The sequence below is a fragment of the Octodon degus genome, unplaced genomic scaffold (assembly GCF_000260255.1).
Source record: "Octodon degus isolate 3935 unplaced genomic scaffold, OctDeg1.0 scaffold00014, whole genome shotgun sequence".
NCBI classification, from domain to species: Eukaryota; Metazoa; Chordata; class Mammalia; order Rodentia; family Octodontidae; genus Octodon; species Octodon degus.
Genome location: NW_004524590.1, coordinates 23,727,882 through 23,747,479, shown reverse-complemented (window position 1 = coordinate 23,747,479; position 19,598 = coordinate 23,727,882). Strand labels below are relative to the sequence as shown.

Genomic DNA, 19,598 nt, shown 5'->3' with positions numbered 1-19,598 from the left:
CGATGAATGTCCATTTTGTATCTGTGTATTCAAAGTGGTTAGGATAGATATATAGTTGCATTCTCTTAATGAATAGAATGATTTGTTCTAATGGTGTTTGCAAATAGGATCTCAAGTCCGCATCTTGTGCAGCAATTAACCACTAAGAAGAATATATGCAGTTTGTTATTTGTTGAAACTGTACTTCCGATTTGATTCGAAACTGTCTCATTGCTATTTGTTTATCAATAAAATTTTGAAAAAAAAAGAGTGTTAGGATAGATATACAGCTACACTCTCATAGTTCTTTCAGAGTAAAATTTTATAGTAATGTTATCTAGAGAAGATATATCTACATCTTGTCCTCTGAATAACTACTACAAAGACAATGATATGTGATGTATTAATTATTGTAACAATCTTTCTAACCTGTTTTGAAATTGTTTTCATTGCTATTTTATGTTAAAATGAATAAAAGTGTTTAAAAATAAAAAAGGAAAACTTCTGCATATATAGTAAAGCCTATCTTCATTTGGGCGGAGATAGCAATTATATTATACATAGTCTGAAATTTATTGTTTATTTCTGAAAATGTACATGTGACTGTGTTTGTAAATATTTTCTCCAGGGACTGAAAACAGTAAAATGAAAACAATTTCTTCTTTACACATTGACAAATCCTAAAGGAAATAGAGCTGCAACATGGATTGATGCTTTTCCCTTATGTATACACATAAATACATATGCATGTGTCATATATGAACAATACACACTCACACACACACTGCCTTTGTGGTGAGATTCTAGGTCAAATACTTCCTAAATATAAGCGAGTTATTTGGCTTTTATGCAGTTGTTCACATTGAGGTTAATAAAAATGGATTCTAAGGCAAAAAGGAGCACTTCGCATCAAGGTAAGATTTTTCCAGAAGGGATAGCAATTATCACTCCATAGAAGTAAAGAATATTGTGTATGACTTTAAAAGAAAGAAGTAAGGAAAAATCTTGAGATAGGAAAACATGACAAGGTATATATATGTATATATATATATATATATATATATATATATATAATTTTTTTCCCTTGAATTCTGGGTCACATTCAGAATTCGGTTTGAAAGGTTTTATTTCTTCTTTTGATAAATTTGCTGCAGATCTGCACAGAAGAATTTGTTACACACAATAGACTTGATTTATTGGTGTTGGGGTAAATTCCAGGGCAGGGAGTATGTCCCATCAGTGTAGATGGTCTTTCCACTCACTTCTAGTTTGATAAGCTAAGTTAACAGTTTCCTATCAAGAGAGGACAGTGATTCCAAAAGTCCATGAGGTAAACAGCAACAAGGGATGAGATGTCTGAGTTTGCCTCCAATAGCATGGTGTGAACCCAGGCAGGGGAGGATGAGGAAAAAGCAAGGAAACTCTCAAGAAGTGACAGTGACCCCGTAAGAAAAGCATTATCTGGGAAGTGCATACAATATTGCACTCTGTGTTCTTACAGATAGAAGATAGTTGGATTATTTGCATGTGTAAGACAGAAGTTTCCTGGCACTATTATCTTAATCTATATCAGCTCTAATTCTGGGCATTTTGCATATACAGTATTCCTTTATTTTCCAACACATCATGAGAGTTCTAGTATTATTCCCATTGTTTCAAAATAGAAAATTGTTTCAGAAGACTAGATCAATGAATGTCTAAAGCCACTATACCAGAATCAAACTGCCCAAGACATGAAGCAAGATCCATGATCTTTCTACAAATCAGACTGCACAATAAGATAAAATAGAAGAGACATTGCAAGCAAGTAGCTCACATCATGTCTCTGTTATTCCAAGAGATACTTCTTTTATAAACAATTCTTCAACAGTACCATGTTTGCAGAAGACTTATTTGTCAATTTATAGGGTTTTGTGGGTAATGCTTCCCACCTCATTAGGCCTATGAAAAATAACAATAAATTGAACAGTACATTTACAAACATAAACATTTGCCTGAGAATGATTATGACTAATAAGCAACTCATTTACACTCAGTTTTAATTTATGTATACTCTATCATCAGTAGGTCACTAGGTATAATGAAATTTAAGTCATTAATTATAGTTAAAAGAAGTAGCACTTAGAAAAGATGGCAGTTTAAAACTAAGAACCATATTTAGCATAGAAAACATGTGAGTGGGCTACAAACATCCGGGGATATTTATAGATTCTTTGTGATGGTATAACCTAGTACTGTGTTTCTCATAACCCTGCTGGCAAAGGTGGAAGATAAAAGCGCACAGAGTAACTGTGGGTGACTTTCAGCTAGGTAAAGTGGGGCATATCAAACTGAATGAAAGTGTCATGAGGATCTAGCTCTGATACCAGGATTATTCAATCAATGCTTTGGAATTTAAATGAATTGACTCTCTTGAAGCTTACAATTTACTGAGCAAGTAAGTGTAGAGAAAAATCAAACGTAAGGCAGAGCACCTGTGAACACCAATTGCTGATTGGTGAGGCTGAGTTAGGGATGAACACTCAGCATGGGGATCCCCCCCAAAACAGAACAAAGAAATGTTTGGGCTGGGTCCTAGGAGACCATAGTTGTTTGGTCCTTCAATAGCAGAATCAAACAAGGACAACAATGAGGACCTGGAGCTCACACACAACTCTAAAGCTAAAAATACATGAGCTACAATCACATTCTACTGACAAATTGCCAGAAGGTGTCAGATACCTAAAAACCTGTCTCACCCTCATAATCAAAGCTTACAGGTGAGCTGCCTACAACTGAGCTTAGACACCTGTCAGGCAGAACTGGACATTCCCAGCAATCTGAGTCCCTCATTCATATCAACAACATGGGTGGGAACTTTTGATGTGAAACTTCTAAATCACTTGCCCTTATCCCTTTGCTTAGGGAGCCAGCAGCCTGACCTGTTCTTAATCACAGCCACATCTCCTTTCTTGCTTGAATAAAACTCCCACTGCACTCTTGCCTGTGGCTGTGCCTCTCTGGGCGCGGTCATATTTCAAACACTTCTGAAGCCCAAAATCCAACTCTGGTGACATTGCCAGGAAGTGAAAGTGCAATGTAGATGCAGGTTAGTTATACCTGAAACATGCATAACGTTGTTGCAATACCTGCCTGCAATTTTTGATCAGATTGTTGAGGGTGAGCTACGGCTTTGCCTTCTTTCTCAGCTGTCTGAATTTCCAACAGACCTCAATAGCCTTTAGGTTTCATGGTACTCTTATTCCTTCAGGCCTCTCATTACGTCTATTGGTTTTCTACCTGGTGCTCTTTCCTCCTCCCAACTTACAAATCCAACATATTATTCAAAGAAATAAATTTTCAAATGTGCTATACATCTCTGGTTGATATTGAAGCAAAAGCATGGTGCTAATGACATTTGAAGATTAATACCACACAAACAATCATGCATTAAATACTTCCTGGAGTTACATTAAAATCCCAGGACCTTTAGGATTCAGGAAGTTTATTTTACATTGTTAACTGTCAGCTTCTCTGGCTATAAAAAAAGTCACCAAAAAATTTCTTGGTCTAGTGGTTGCTAAGAAGATCCATGATACGCTACATGTAAGGCATAACACACATTAACTAAAAGGAAGAATTTTCCCTAGTATAATTTTCATTTGCCAAAAAGAGAAGACAAATATAGTGAGGAAAATGTTCCAATAATTCAAGCACCTTTAATTTTTTTTATAAAGGAAATAAAAATGTGACAAACCTATCTTATATTCAGAGCTGGGTCTCAATTATATCCTATATATCTATGATAAGATCATATGCATGTTCCTGGTAAATTACATTACATTTGCAAGACAACAAGTACCTATAACCACCTTCTCATATTAATAGAGATTAATAGGAAGGGTTATCAATATGCTGCCTGGCTAAAGCAGTTCTTGCTAATACTTGCTACCCTGGCTTAACTTAAAAGTGGCTCCATTTGCATGAACAGTTATTGCCCAGCCAAAGGTAATTGACACCATAACCATCATCACTACTGTATATAAATTGGAGAAAAAAATAGTTATATGATGTTTGAAGCATGCAAAAAACAAAGTATAGAAAGTGTAGACTGCTATTCTTTTATTTTATGTATTTAGTACAGGTTCTACAGGGACTCACTCCACAGATCGGACTCATAGTGATCCTCCTGTTTTCAGCCTCCCAAGCAATGGGATTATAGACATTCAACACCACTCCCAGTCTCAATCACTGTCTCAGTGTGCCTTGGGAGCAGGGCCAGCAAGGCATGCTGGGGATTGAACCCTGATCTCTGCATCTGTAATCCACTGAGCTATCTGGCTGGCCCCTTACCACTGCTATTCTTAATATTATCTATTCAACCTGATTATTGTTCCTTTATATTTATCACCATAACATTCTCTTTGTGATACCAGTTCATGTATCTAGAGGAGACTGTTTTCTGCCTTAAGCATTCTTGCTTATGGATGATTAAATTAAAATGGAAAGAAAAATGCAGGTTTGCCTCATAATAATATAATTGACTAAAGTTATATGTGTTATAATGAAATCATCAGCAATAGATGCTGCAGAACTGTCATTTAATCAAAGTACATTAATATGAGAGGTAAAGAACTTGCACTTGGCTTGTTAAGAAGTCTGTTTCTAAATCAATGTTACAGACAAAGATCACAATACAATTTCGGGCCGCCTAAGTTTCTTCAACTTTAAATCTCCCTCAAAGTATAGAATCTCCATTGATCAATTTTACAAGTGATAACATTATTGTTTAAAACTGTTACAATCATTGCTGAGTCAAGAGTTGACTTACTTTTTAAAAAGGAAAATGTAGGATTTACAACCACCCCAATTCTCAATTAAATTGTGAGAAACAGATACTCAGCTGTCAGAGGGAAATATTACCACATACAGTGCTGACATCCATGATAAATATTTATCAGGCATCTACTAATATAGAAGGGTGGCTCAGGGCTGGAAGAAGTATACATACATACACTATAAAATCTCTCCAGTACAGTAGAAGTGAAACTTGACAGATGGATAATAATGTAAAATTTCTGCATAGCTTTATAAGGGTTCAGACATTATGACATAAACTCTGTATTTATCATCCAAATGTCATCAATGGAGTAGTCTCTTTCTTTGTTTAAGGAGAAATGAAGGTTTAAATAATGAAAAATGCAATGCCCAGAACTATGAGACATTTTTACATAGCATACTTTTTATTCATCTTGGTGTTCTCTAAATAGAGCACATACATCAAGAGCAGTTTGTCCCCTCCCGGCCCCACAATTCCCTCCTGGCCAAAACCTTGAAATATTTCAAAATGAACAGAGCTAACAAACCTACCTATATGTGGATGAAATTAAGCAAAAGTAAAAAGCTTTTCTGTTAAACTTTCTAGGAATGTTGAAAATAGGCTCCAGGATATCCATATACTTGTTTCATTTTGAAATGTTGCCTGAAAAAATGTATTCTTAAAGTTTCATAATCATCATTCATTTTGCAACAGAAGCCAACTGCAATGGAAGTGGCAACAGACAAGACCTCCAGGGCTCTGATTTCTAATCCCAGCTCATTACTGAATTGCTATATGACCTTGGGCAAAGCACTTAACCTTTCAGAGCTTCAATTTTCTTACTTGTCCTGTGTGTATAATACTGCCTGTCTAATTCACAGGACAGCTGTTAGGAATGCCTAATTAAATGGGATTTAAAGCATCTTGCAAATATATAAAACCAGCCAGTGCACTTAGAATTTCATTTTAGAAGCCCTTTACATGGACGTCAGAAGAAGCAATTCATATTTATTTCTGCATAAACAATCCAGGATAAAAGTAAAAAAATAAACACTTCCTCCCTACACTAGCCATCATAATCTTGCAGAAAACTATGCAATAGTTCTAAATTTCAAGGTTTTCTACCAGTTCCTTCAAAGTCTGCTCACCACTACAGCTGTTCTTGAAGTATCACCAATTAGGAGATCCAGCCTTATCCATTAGTAACCCTCATTGTGTCTGAACCTTTTTCTAATTCTCTAATATCACAGAAGTAACCCACACCCTGTCTCACTATCTACTCAGCCTATGTAGTCTACAACCCTGGAAATACACCAAAATCTCAAGGGATTTTCCTTCACTCTTAATACCTCCTTCAACTTGAACCAATTAAATTAGCATTTATAGTGGGTATGGCCCAAGCCTTGGTATGTTTTTAAAAAAACTCCTCAAGGAAATATAACCTCTGATTTACCACAATTAAAGAAGAGTCTGATATTCACCAAATATGTAAAACAGGAAAACAAAATGTAGTATATTTAATTAAACCATAGAAAACAAATGAACTCTAGCTTAATCACTATTGCTCTCAACACACTTTAAAAAATGCAACCTGCCCTTCAGGTAAGTACACCATAATGGATATAATTGGATAACCTTTATGAACTACAAACTTGTAGCGTTAACAGTGCTACCTATTATAAGTTGCACTTGTCTTCTGTTCTTGCCAGTTGCACCCATAAAACAGGAAACTCACGCAATGACCCCTTTTCACTCTAGCAGAGGAACTGCGAGTGGCTTCCTGCTATAAGACTTCCTAGTGGCTTCCTGCTGTAAGACTTGCTAATTTGCAGAATTCCATCAACATTAAGAATCAAATACACATCAAAAATAATAACAAAAAATAAAAATAATGAAGAAGCAAATAGACTAAGACTCCATATTGCACTATATATAGACAGTACAAGTTTTAGGTGGCACAAAGGTCATCTAACATAAAAGCTTAATATGGTTTCCTCATTATCAGGTATGAGGGTCAACTATGTGTTGGAAAGAGTCTTTAAAATAATCCATGTTGCCCTACTATGATAATGCTTTATGCACTTCAGGACACAAAATAATCCTATTCACACCCTGCACTTTACTGTCACTTGAAGACAGAATGGCTTCCAAGTGCTTGTGATTTAGATCTAAAATGTCCTTTCAGAACCACACATTTTCTGAAAGTGACTGGGTCATAGGGTGGAGGCTGTACTTCTCAGTGGATTTCTGCACTGATGAATTCAGCAGCTGACTGTCTGGTAGCAGATGAGCTTTTGTTTGGAGATGAGTCACTGGGGGTGTCTATGGAAGGGAATGTATTTGCTCCCAGCTAGTTTTCTCTTGCTCTGCTTCTCACTGTCACAGGACAGACAGCTGTCCTCTGTCAGACTCTTCTACCATGTCATTCCCTGGAATCAGTGAAGTTTGTACTGATCCTACCAGAAACTGTGAGACAAAATAAACCTCTCCTCCTTTGAAATATGTGACTGCCTGACCACTTTGGCTGCATAATTCCCTGTGTTCATTATATCTAGAAAAAGCATGTATTTACATTATGAATCTCCTACTTAAAAGTTTCCTGATTTAAATAATCTCATGTTATTCATCTTAAAGTAACTAGAAACTAACATAAAATATGGTATGCTCACCTAGTAATTACTATGAAAAGATTCACTGACTTAATGCTACACATGTTAGTCACTCTAAAGACTTAGGGACAGTGCTACCGTGGCAGCCACTGCGAACACATTGCAGAGCTTATGTTCCATTTGTGCTAATGGGTAGTGATCGGAGGAAAATAACACAGATGCTTTCCATCTTATGATGGGATTGCACCTGGATAAACCCATTCTAAACTTAAAATACCTACGACAAAAGGCATGTGATTTACCTAACTACACAATATCACAGCTGCGCAACACAGTACATTGCAAGGCTTCCCTACAAGATCGCCAAGCTGACCGGGAGCTGGGGCTGCCCTTGGCCCTCCTGATCATACCACATATCACTAGGGAGGAAAAGGACTGACATGCAAGTCTGAAGAGCAGTTATAGTGCGTGAGTATTACTTTCACACCACTATAAAGTAAAAAGGAATCTGAAATCCTACTATTGTAAAGCAAGGATCACCTCAAGAAAGAATGTAAGGAGAAGGAGGATGCTGAAGGTGGTCGGAGAAAGGCTCTCGGAGGAGATGGCATTTCAAACTGAAACCAAGTGTCAATCGAAAGGCATCTGCACAAAGGGCTGGAAGCAGAGCTTTTACTTGTTTTTAAAATGTTCTTAGCTAAGGTAGAAACCTTTATGTTATGACTGACATCATTCCAAACCTCCCTAGCTTTATTTTATTATCATGAATAAGCTCACTATTTTCAAAACAGTGGAACTGTTAATTGGAAAATGGTGATGCGATGATGAAATTCTATTAAGTTCCAGACATCCTCTAGGTGCCTCATATGCTGTGAAGAGAGGTGGTATTTTCTGCTTCCAAAAGGTACTGCTTGTGGAGAGGTGGAGTGGTTGACAATCATTACCCACATAGAAGAGTGGCAATGAGACCAGACTAAGCTGTTGACTTCCTGCCTCCGAAACCAGGGTACTGTTTCCTGTGTTACAGCCAGATGCAGATACTATTCCCAATTGAAGATGAAATTTCTTGATTGATCGTCATACATGGATTCTTACTAGATATTTATCAGCAATGGTTTTAACCATTCCAGGGAAAAGGAGCAGCTATAACATGGCTGTTATAGCTGTGTTACAGCCAAGTGTCTTGAGTCCTGGAGATGTTAGCTAAATGTCAAAGCACACCTAAAAAGTGGCAACACTGGGAGGTCACCACAGTCTGTTAGATTTTAAATGTGAAGGTTCAGGTCTTTCTGCTACACAAGAACAAATTGCAGTGGAGCTCAAGGCATTATAATTAAGTGTTAAGCTGAACAAAAGCAAATACCAATTCCATGGCACTGTGGTCATTCTGTTAGCTCCAGTTAGAATATATACCCTTCCAGTAAAACTTATCACTGAGCTCATGTGGGCTTAGTCTCTACTTTGGTTATTATCTATGAGGCCTCAGAGTATATTGATGTTAAGCATATTTTAGATACCAGTAAATGCACTTTAACTTTGAAATATCTAAAATGACAGCTTATCATTCCTACTATAATTATTTTGAATATTTTATTTCCTATCATCGAAATCTTGTCATTCAGATATTCTATCTGCACCATATTACACAGCAAATTAATTTTGAAGAAACTTGAAGATATTGTCAGCATATCTAGTGTTGATTCTTCTATTATTAAACAGTTAAAAATTATTTGTCTAAACCATAAGCAATGTACTTCATTTGGAGCATGACTTTAATATCTTTTTACTTATTACCATATAAAATTATTTGCTATTCTTATAAAACCTTCAGTTTCAAACTGACATATGAAGATCCCAATGTATAACTCCACCTCTAAGATTTGTTAGTGTAATATAAATTAAACAGCTTATAAATCGATATCATATTAGCTAATCCAGTAAGTCACAAACCTCTGAAAAACACACTCTAATTTAGAATCATATTACAGTGGGATCAAAGCCAAGGAAGTAAGAAATAATTTATTCTCCTCAAATTCCAAAAGATTATTTTATGAATTTAAAGTGTAACAGCCTGGGTAAATCAAAACTAATTTATTCTATTTCTTCATAGCAAGTACATTGAAAGTTTAAAAATAAACTTCTAATTAAATTGGGTAGGTTGATGTTGAGAAGCAGCTAATATAACTCTATAAACAAGTAGGAATCATACTGTATTATGCAAAGAGAATTCTAGAAAAATATGAATGAAACCAGGTAGAAGTAAAAGATATTTTAAAAATATTTTTGCATCCAAAGGAACACAGCGCTGACATTAATGCTAACAATAAATCATTTTCAATATCCGTGTGTGTCAGATGATTTATTTATGGCACTATAACTTGGCTGATCAGTGAAAAAATTAATAGTGCTCTAAAGCAAGTTGAGGAACTGTAGCACAGAGTTTCATGTATAAAGAACACTACTCCCTGCACTGTATCTATATTTATTTTGTTTGTTTTTAAATTTATTTGGTTCTATTTGGTATGCCAATTTGGGACAAAACAGTCCTACATATGATAGACCACTAATCAAAATCAAAGCCAAGGGGCCGGGGAGATGGCTCAGTGGAATAAGCGCTTCCCTGGCAAGTGCAAGGGCCTGAGTTCAATCCCCGGTTCCTCAAAACAAACAAACAAAACAACAACAACAAAAGAAATCAAAGCCAAGGCATTGGCAAAAATTCAAGTACATGCAGACTACATATGTTTTTTGAAGTAAAATATCTGCCCCACATCATGATCTCAGAGTACTTTCTCTCTCCTTCCAATTTCTATCTACCCACATGAAGACATTATTCCACTGCATTTATACTCTCTAGACATTCATTTTCCTTTTTATATTTTATCTAACTGACAACAGGTCTCTTCCAGAACCAAAGCTGGGAAGTGAGAGAGGGAGCCTTCTGCACTGAAAACATGCTATCCTGCCCCCTGGAGGCCGATGGAGGAACAAGGAAGAGGATGCATTCCTCTCAGAGCTGATCTTGAGATCTTAGAGAAGTCAGTCTGCATCCCAGACCACCTACAACCCCATCTGAGGGGATGCTGCAGCATCACTGCCTGCTTTCGCTGGGCACTACTGTCCCCTTTCGCTGCTAAGTGGGCCTAGGAGGCTGGTGAGCCACAGAGATGTGACACAAAAATAGGTACTTGCCACCATTTTCTTTTTCTTAGTAAACGGAACAAAAAGTTTTGAATAGAAGTTTCCATTTCTCTTGGATATTTGAGTTAGGTTGTGAGATGAGAGATGGGCAGGCACTCTGGTGAATGTTCTTACAGGCTCTGAGAGCATAGAGAATCAGGGCAGAAAAATCACATCAGTGATGGGATGAGGAGAGATGCTTCAGTTCCTTTCTGCACTTCAGCTTTCACTGATGGGCAGGTGGCTTTTCTGTTGTTGCTTTTAGACAGCTATGGGCTCTGCCATGACTTCCTACCCAGGCCCCTTTGACCTACTGCACCTTAATTTCTCTGCTCCAGAAAAGCCAACATAGATTTGATTAGAACAATTATAATAAGTATTCATCACATGTCTCTTAAAATTTTTATTGGATAATATTTAAATTAAATATTTCTTCAATAGAGTGTTTTTAAAACTTCAGTGAGGCTTGGAATCACTAGGGAAATTTGTTTAAAATTCACACTTGAGGGCTGAAGTTTCTACTTCATAGTCAGATTCTCTTAGGGTGCTAGCAAGCGTCCATGTAGGTCTGAGCTGAGTGACCATGGCAATAACTTTCAGAAGCCTATTCTAGTAATTCTGCTTCACCTTGGGTCTGTGAAGACTACTGGAAAATTTTCAGTGATCACAATTTTGCCTTTAATTCCTACAACGTTGAAATGTATTTAAAAAATAAGAAACATTATTAAAATTTGGATTAAATTTCTTATGGACATATTATTGACAATAGTAACTTGTTCCTCAACAGACTTCTGGAGTGAAATTCCAGGGGCAAAATCTTTTAAAAATGTCCACTAGAATAGGTTCTGCTTCCATGAGAAGCAGTTTCATTATAAATAGTAATAAGAAAACATTATAGAAGAATGAATGAATGATGACATGAAGTATATGTTCCTCTCAATCATATTTACCCAGGAAAGCAGAGATAAATCTGAGTAAGTAACCTACACTGTGTAACCGTCATGCCCAACATCATTGTAAACTGTGACGAAAGATACTTAGCTCTGAAGGTAAGCTAACTTCCCTGTTAGCAGCGTGTTAGACTTGCTTCAGCAGATTGTTTCCTACTGACATTTTCTTTATCATGCATTTGCTGAGTTTCGTTGTGACTTAGGTGTATTAAGAGCTACTCATGAAATGAAAACTGAAAAGGCCAAGGTTTCAGCCCTTGAGGACTTCACAGTCTTCCGAGGAACAAAAATCACCTTTCCCAATAGCTAGAATGCAAGCAGTTGAGATAGGTGGAGACTTATGAATGGAGAGGCAGTTGTTTAGGCAGTTGTTTTCAGTAGAAGGATCATGACAAACCTTGTGGAGGAGACAAGAAAGAGTTCACACCATGATAAGAATTGGTCACGTAGTAGATGAAAAAGACATTGTAAAGAGGAAAGAGTTTATACCTTGATTAGAGTTGATCATGTAGTAGATGAGAAAGACATTGTAAAGAAGGAAATTAGGTTGTATTTGTCAACTTCTATCCTAACATTCTAGCCATATACATGCCACATGCTGTGTCTGCATGTTTATGTAGGTGGCTTAGGTGTTCAGTCCTCCATGTTCTGTCACCAACTGAACACACCATACCAGTGGGATTTCTAACAGTGGTATAGAAAAACTCTAAGCTTATAGACATCAAGTGTCCATTGCCAGGAACTCAGGGAAGACTCGTCAAGTGTTTGTTTTGCCAAAAATAGAAGCTTAGGGTTCCACATGTTTCACACATCTCCTACTTTAGCAATCTTGGGCTTTATCTTTAGGTTTCTATTTTCTCATATAGAATGAAGTAATAACAGTTACTGCAATATAATACTGAGTTATGAATTAATAAGGCTCATTAGAATACTTAAAATCATTCTTAGCAGATTTGAAATACAATACATTATTAATTATAGTAAGTGATATGTCAGTTAGCTTAAAATAGCTATCCTCCCATGTGTACATCTAGCAAAAGATTATCTTGTGTCCATGAAAATATATGATGGAATGGTGATAGAAAGTAAAATTTAAAAATATTATAATGTATAGAGATTTATTAATGATAATTTCTAGCTATCATAAATTTGATGAGAGGCATTGAGATGAAAAAAGTTCTATTATATAGTTGCATTGCCTCTTGGTGACAAGAGGTGAACTGATACACTTTTCCTTTCTAGAACAGTGTAGAGGAGCCAAGAAACGTGGTACAGAAGGTTTAACCACTGGCTGTCTTGTTTTCTGCTCCTTTTACATTCTGTGTCCACAGTTCTTCTCTTAAGGACTCTGTTGATTTCTGTATGTGAGAAAACCAATGAAACACCTTTCCTTTCTCATCACACTATCCTGTCTATGAAGCAGCACATGCGAATGTTAATATGTGATCTACAAAGTACAAAGGTTATAAGTGCTGGGCTTTACGTTCTTGGCTTGCTAATTGACAAGTAAGATGATCTATCTGTCCATCTATCTATCTGTCTATCTATCTATCTATCTATCTATCTATCTATCTATCTATCTAGAAAATAATTAGACTTTGAATGGAAAGATGCCTGAATTAAAATTCTGCTTTGGTTAGGACATGCTGAAAGCCAAAGAATGGTTCCTCACCTGTTAGTCATGAATGATTAGAATTATCTCCTGGGAACGCTGAAGGAGGTAAAGAAGAGCCTGCCTGATGAAACTGTGGATTGTACATATAAATAAAGGTCCACTGCACTCTGTTCCAAAAAGCAGAGCAATAAAAGGAATGAAGGGAAAGAGCATGTGCTCAGAATGTCAGGTATGACTTGGATACATTTTTTCAGAAAAGTCAGGCACCCCAAGTAAGAGGTTTGAATTCTGAGCAGTTCTTCTTCTAACCCAAATGTTTGTTTGTCTGGATGCAGTAGTCATGGGGCTCTGAAGAAATGTTCTTAAAAACATTTTTAAATAAATATGAATAGATAACAAACAAAAGGTGCCACTATTTAAGGAAAGCTACATGAGAGGGTAATATGAACAACCAATTTGAAGACAACACTCTACAATACAAAAACCCTGTGAAATTCATATTATTTTGTTTAGTGAAATTCTGTTTCATTTGTAATTTTTCTGTTTTGAGCTCTTTAAAAAATAAAAATAATTAACAGGCAAACAATTAAAAAATATTTTTCTTTGGTACCAAGGATCAAACTCAGGACCTTGAGATTTTATCCATTAATGCTTTATTCCTATGAATTGGGAGGCATCTTCCTGAATTTTATCTGCAAAACTCCATAGTCTGTCAGGAGTATGATGGGTAACTGCAGTCTCCACAGCCCAAGGTTTTGTCATTCCTCCTACCAAATTACAGGAATATTTACTCAGCACTAGTACCACGTAGTGATCTATGGGGCTTTAAACGAAGACTAAAAAGCCCACCTCATACCCGGTGACAGCCTGTAAGGACAAAAGCGTCTGCACTTTGGACATCAGTGCTAGGACTGGTGGCACAGGTATTAGCCATACATCTCAAAATCAATGTCTCAAAATTCTTTAGAAAGCATAACGGTTTCCAAAATTTACTGAGACTTAGGTTTAATTATTTTATCAAGGAAGAAAAAGGTGGTCAGCTTCTCTCAACATTTATTTTTGGGCCTTTTTTCCAGACTTATAGCCTTGCTTACCCAGACACAGTGGATCATTTATTCTTTGGAATAAATTAGCATTCTATTATCTACTTCCCTGGGACAAAGGTAACACAGGTTTGTGAAGGTGTGGAAGATCACATGCACTTGAAAGAGGAAAGTATTTGAGGAGGATGATACTTGCCCGCATTGAATGTGTGAAATAGTGAAGTCTGGTATAGCTCATTTCTAACCTCTTTGATAACTAATCTTTTTTTGTTGTTGTTGTTTGTTTAATTTGATGACTAATTCTTCCCTGGTTGGACCTACTAAAAAGTTATATTATTATGATTTCCTTCAATGGAAGCAAAACTTGAGGAATTTGAAATGATCAGGGAAAAGATCTGAAATTTTTATATGTATTCATTCAATAGCTGTTACTGAATGCCATCATGTGCCACCCTATGCCAGACGCCTATGGAATGAATGCTTCCTGTCCTCTGGAGTTTGTAAGTCTATCCAGGAAAAACACAGATAAAAAACAAGAGTCATAAGTGTATGTGAGACACTTGACACTGCAGGATAATCACAAAGCAAAAGGTTCTGATCCTATATGGAACTTTATCATCAACATTATCATTTTACAACAATGATAACAACGACACTTACCTATGTCCTTGGTGTAATACTATACGTCCTCGTCTGCTTCGTCAGCAGAATGAAGTAGGTATTGACGTCACATTTTGGAAAATACGAAATTGAAGCACAGTTTCAAGTGTTTTGTGTGATAAAGGATTTGAAAAAGCCTAAGCTTATTAACCTATACTCTTAACTGGTAGATCACAGTACCTGGATGTTTAAAAAACAAATCAACGACCATCTTTGAGGCTGGAAATTCAAGGCACAACTCCAGGAAGGTTGACCCCGGAGAAATCAGATACCACCAGATGAGGTTTTCTACTGTCTGCTGCTTGCTTTCCTATCAGCATAATGATGCTATCTAGAGAAGAAAGTTAACTGAACTAGTTCTCCGACATTAAGTACTGAGGCTAACAAATAATTATTATTAACACCATAACTTATAAAAATCTATATAAAGCATTCTTTTGAACATGCTATGCTTTATTTTCCAGGCTGACAACTTTTGCTGCTCCCTATACCTGCTCTCCATGAGCAATAAAAATCTATAGTGTTATTTTATCACTCTATTGAAATAAGGGGGTGGGTAACATAGACAAAATAAAGATGCCCATGATCTGATAAGTGTGTTGTGCAGTTATCACTACACAAAGTATGTTGCATTACTTAATGCTTTATTTTTAATTCTGCATTAGATGATGCATACATTTGAAGTTTTATGTATTAATAAATGCTGAACTTTTATAAAGTCTTTAAAATCTATCTTAATAGAAACCTAGAAAAAAAAACTATTAATTTTCATCCTTAAAGAAGTAACATGAAATATAGTGATAACAGCAGTGACTGAGATAATTTGCAACATTATCCCAAAACAATTACCAATGATCTAATTGGTTAAAAGTCATATGAAGTATACTCTAAATTATCAAAGTCTAAATAAGTGTTTTTCATTTTTACCAATTAAAAGTCACCTATGAAGGGTTTTAATATTGCAGATTTCCTGTCAACCTGAAGAGATCTTACCTGAGGATAGGTAGATTCTCAGATATTTGTTGACTGAAAAAAAAGCCTCCATAGTAGTGAGAAATATTGTACTAAGAAAGCTGTTGCTATTCTGAAGAAAACAACATTGGAAGCTTCAGGCAAGCATTTGCTTCATAAATTGAAAAAAGAACAGGAGAAAATAGCAAAAAATAAAAAATAAAAAGGTCCAAGAAATAGTTCTTAATCATTCAATTAATTTGCAATGAGGACTTAAAAATTAGAGAGGCCCCAGGAGGGCCAAAGCTTGATAGACCTGTACTTTGCTTAGAACAATGTGTGACTATTATTAATCCTTTAAGGAAAGACTCAGATAAGGAAAAATAAGAAAAACAGAAACATGGTTTGGCTTCTAGCCAGTGATTGTTCATGTCTTGAAAATGCCTTTAGGGCTTAAGGTATTAGCTCATAAACCCAGAAAGGACAAAATAAAAACAGACATAGCTCATCCATTGCTAAAGCAAAAATCAGTGCTGATGCTCAGGGTCCTTCAGAATCACCTGGGTTCTCTAAGCGGTTTAGAATGGATTTGGTTTGGGATTCACATTATTCAGTGATTCCCCAGTGATACCACAAGTGTGTTAAGTCAGAGTGCCTGAGAGCAGAGCCTGGACACCAGTGATTTTAGACCTCCCTAGACAATTCCATTGTGCAGCCAATTTGCAGAGCACATTCATGACCTCATCTCAACTTTGTTGACCCCATCTGAAACAACATCAGCTACAAAAGGTGCTCTGTCTTCACTTGCAAGGGTACAACTTACTAAGGCCCATCTTTCTCCTGAGACACCTAAATCCTGATTTTAGGTTAAATAATTCTTTTCCAACTGAGCACCACTCCACCTGTGTCCTCACTTGATATGTTCCTGATCCATGCTTCTCACTTTACAGCTTTCATGGTGACACTTCCTTGCTCAGAAATTTCTAATGGACCCTACTTCACCTAGAGCTTTGTACTCAGTCATGTGAAAACATATGGAAGGGTGTGATCCCTGGCTCTGTCTAGGTTTTCAGAGGGAAATTTGCATTTGTAAATCCCATGGGGATTTGTATATGCATAAAACGTAAGAAATACTTATTTTAAGCATCATCATTCCTCAAGATATCTATTGGGGTGCACTTTGAAGTAAAGAAAATCCATGCCTAGATTCAAATTCACAAGTTAGTGTGTTCTGTCAGAATAGCTGTACATTCTAAATATGTCTATTAAGTGACAATTGTACGTTCATACTTGGCATGGTGGTTTAGAGGATCCAGCAGTAAAGACAGTTCCTACGTTTCACTCTTGAGTTTACTGTCTAATAGGGATTAGCAAGGAAAAATAAGAATGGTGATTTAACAATTGGATGTGTAAAAGGTTATAAGATGATCTGCTTAATGGAGTTTCCAGGCAGCCATGGAGATGAGGCCAGTATTGCAGGAGAATATAGACCAGTGTGGATGCCCACATGGAGGGGCTGGGAAGGATCTGGAAAGGTAGCTGAAGCATGTGAGGGTCACACAAAACAGGTGAAGACTGTGATCAGCTACACAAGCAAGGCCTAGCATCTACTCTGCCAAGAAGTGGTAGAATTGTTCTCCTCATGGTCCGCTGTGATTACTAATTCATTTCATAAGTGAGGAAACTGGGGCAGGGAGAGATAATATATTTGTGACACAGCAGACTTGGAAACCCAGGTACAGCCATGTGGATATACAATATATATGTTCTTCAGCCCTAGTCTACAGCCTCTTGAACTCAAAGGAACATAACATAGTCAAGGAACTGAAAGAAAGTCCATGTTCTTCAGGGAAAGTCAAGGCTTGCTAGTGTATGCCATTTTCCCCTAGAATGGGGGAATGTGGTCACCATTCAGAGGCTATGGCTCCTTAGAACTACATATTTCAGGTACCTTGCTCATAGTTATTAAATTAACTCTTGTAGTCATAGAACTGAAAATATGCATTTTAATACAACTTCCAGGTGATTCAGATGCAAGAAAGTTTAAGAACCATATATTCAGTAGTGCCATTTCCTCCAGAATTCCTCCCCTCTGGTAGTGTTTCTTAATTAATCCACAGTTACTTAATGATATCTGGTCCCAAGGTATGGACTAAATGCAGGGTAAATAGGACTAAAGTAGAAAGCTGGAAGAAATCTGAAAATTGAATCTTTGCTCCTCCAGGTCCCTGGCTGCCAAGCTGTGAAAAGAATTATCTAGGCTTGAAAAGTTGAAGGCACCGCAGAGGCTTAATACTATTTTCATTACAATGACAACCATTTAAACAACTAATTGAATCTCTGGAAATTGGAGTAAAATTTAAAGTTGCTTGAAGAAAAGTTATTTTACATCCTGTGATTCATCTATCCTTAGACAAAGTTAGGAGAAGACTCAGGCTTCAGAGGGAATTCTTTTCAATTTTAAATGCATGAAATAGTAGTGGCTGAAATAATCTCTGGCCATAAGCATTCTGTAGCTCAGATCTAATCTGCTTTGCCAAGTATCAGAGGGCTTTGATAGCCACAAGTTTAGGGTACAAGTATGGTATTTTTTCCCCATTCAGCCTTTCCATACCTTAGAACCTTTTAATAGAGCAATTATGATAACCTCTCTTGAGAAAAACAAAACAAAACAAAAACAAAGAGAAGGAACTGACCCTCAGTAAAAGTCCATCGTTGTACTCTACAATATCACCTTACATTTAACCAGTATTGATCTTTGAGGATCTGAAACATTTCCAGGTATATTGCCATTAAAATTTCCAGCATCAACCCCCAATGGCTACATTTAAAGCTGTTCAAAATAAAGTCAGTAGCTTTTCTGTCCCATTCTATTCAGAAATGACACTCACCAGGCTCCCAACCCACCCTTCACATTCAGTTCATCTAATTTGGATCTTTAATCAGGAAAAGGGAGGGGGATGGTGGCACATCCTTTTATTCCTGGCATTGTGAGAAGCTCAGGAATGAGAAATGCAAGTTCAACTTCACCTTCAGCAATTTAGTGACTTAATAAAAACTTGTCCCAAAATTAAAAATAAAAAAGGGCTGGGATATAACTCAGTGGTACAGTGCATACCTGGCAAGCAAAAGGTCCTGAGTTCCATTGTTGGCACCAAAATAAATACATAAATAAACAAACAAACAAGCAAAGAAATAGCTGGGGTGTAGCTCAGGGAAAAGGTCCTATATCTCTACAAAAACAAAGAGAGCTAACTTGGAAAGAGTTTAGAGAAGAAACTCTAGCTATCTTTATTCTTCAAAACATCAGATAAATATCTCAATTTATTTTCAAGGTTCTTTCTCACTTAATGCATTCATTTACACTTCAATATATCAACAAAACTGCTGCATGCTTTTCTATTTCTCTTATGGCAAAGGAATGCTAAGAAGATGAAATGATGGTGGCATAAAGCCTCATACAAGTGCTCCAACAGTGATTACAAAACAAGAATGATAACAACATTCCAGAGCTCCACTAACCCTTTGCCCAACAAAAAGATCATGTGAAGATTCATTACTTCTCAGCCAGTTTTGGCCTTATTGCCTTGATTTCCTGAAGTGCTGGTGTAAACGCCTGAGTCAAGGAGCATTTGGGCATCCCAGATGCACAGGACTAGACTTTTCTAAGGAGAGGTGCTAAGGCTCTTAACCTCTGGTAGGTGTTCCTTTCACCATTGCATTCTGCATCCTCCCTTCTCCCAGGAGGCTGGGGCCACGGAGAGTCCTGCCCTGCTGGAGAGGCTATGATTGCCAAGAAAAGGTCAACATTGC

General features: G+C 36.8%; 1 protein-coding gene across 1 annotated transcript in view; it reads right to left on the bottom strand.

The window, feature by feature from the left end:
• The window catches only part of Thsd7b (thrombospondin type 1 domain containing 7B), a 1,039,160-nt gene that overhangs the window by 485,049 nt on the left and 534,513 nt on the right, over window positions 1–19,598 (bottom strand). The window lies entirely within an intron of this gene.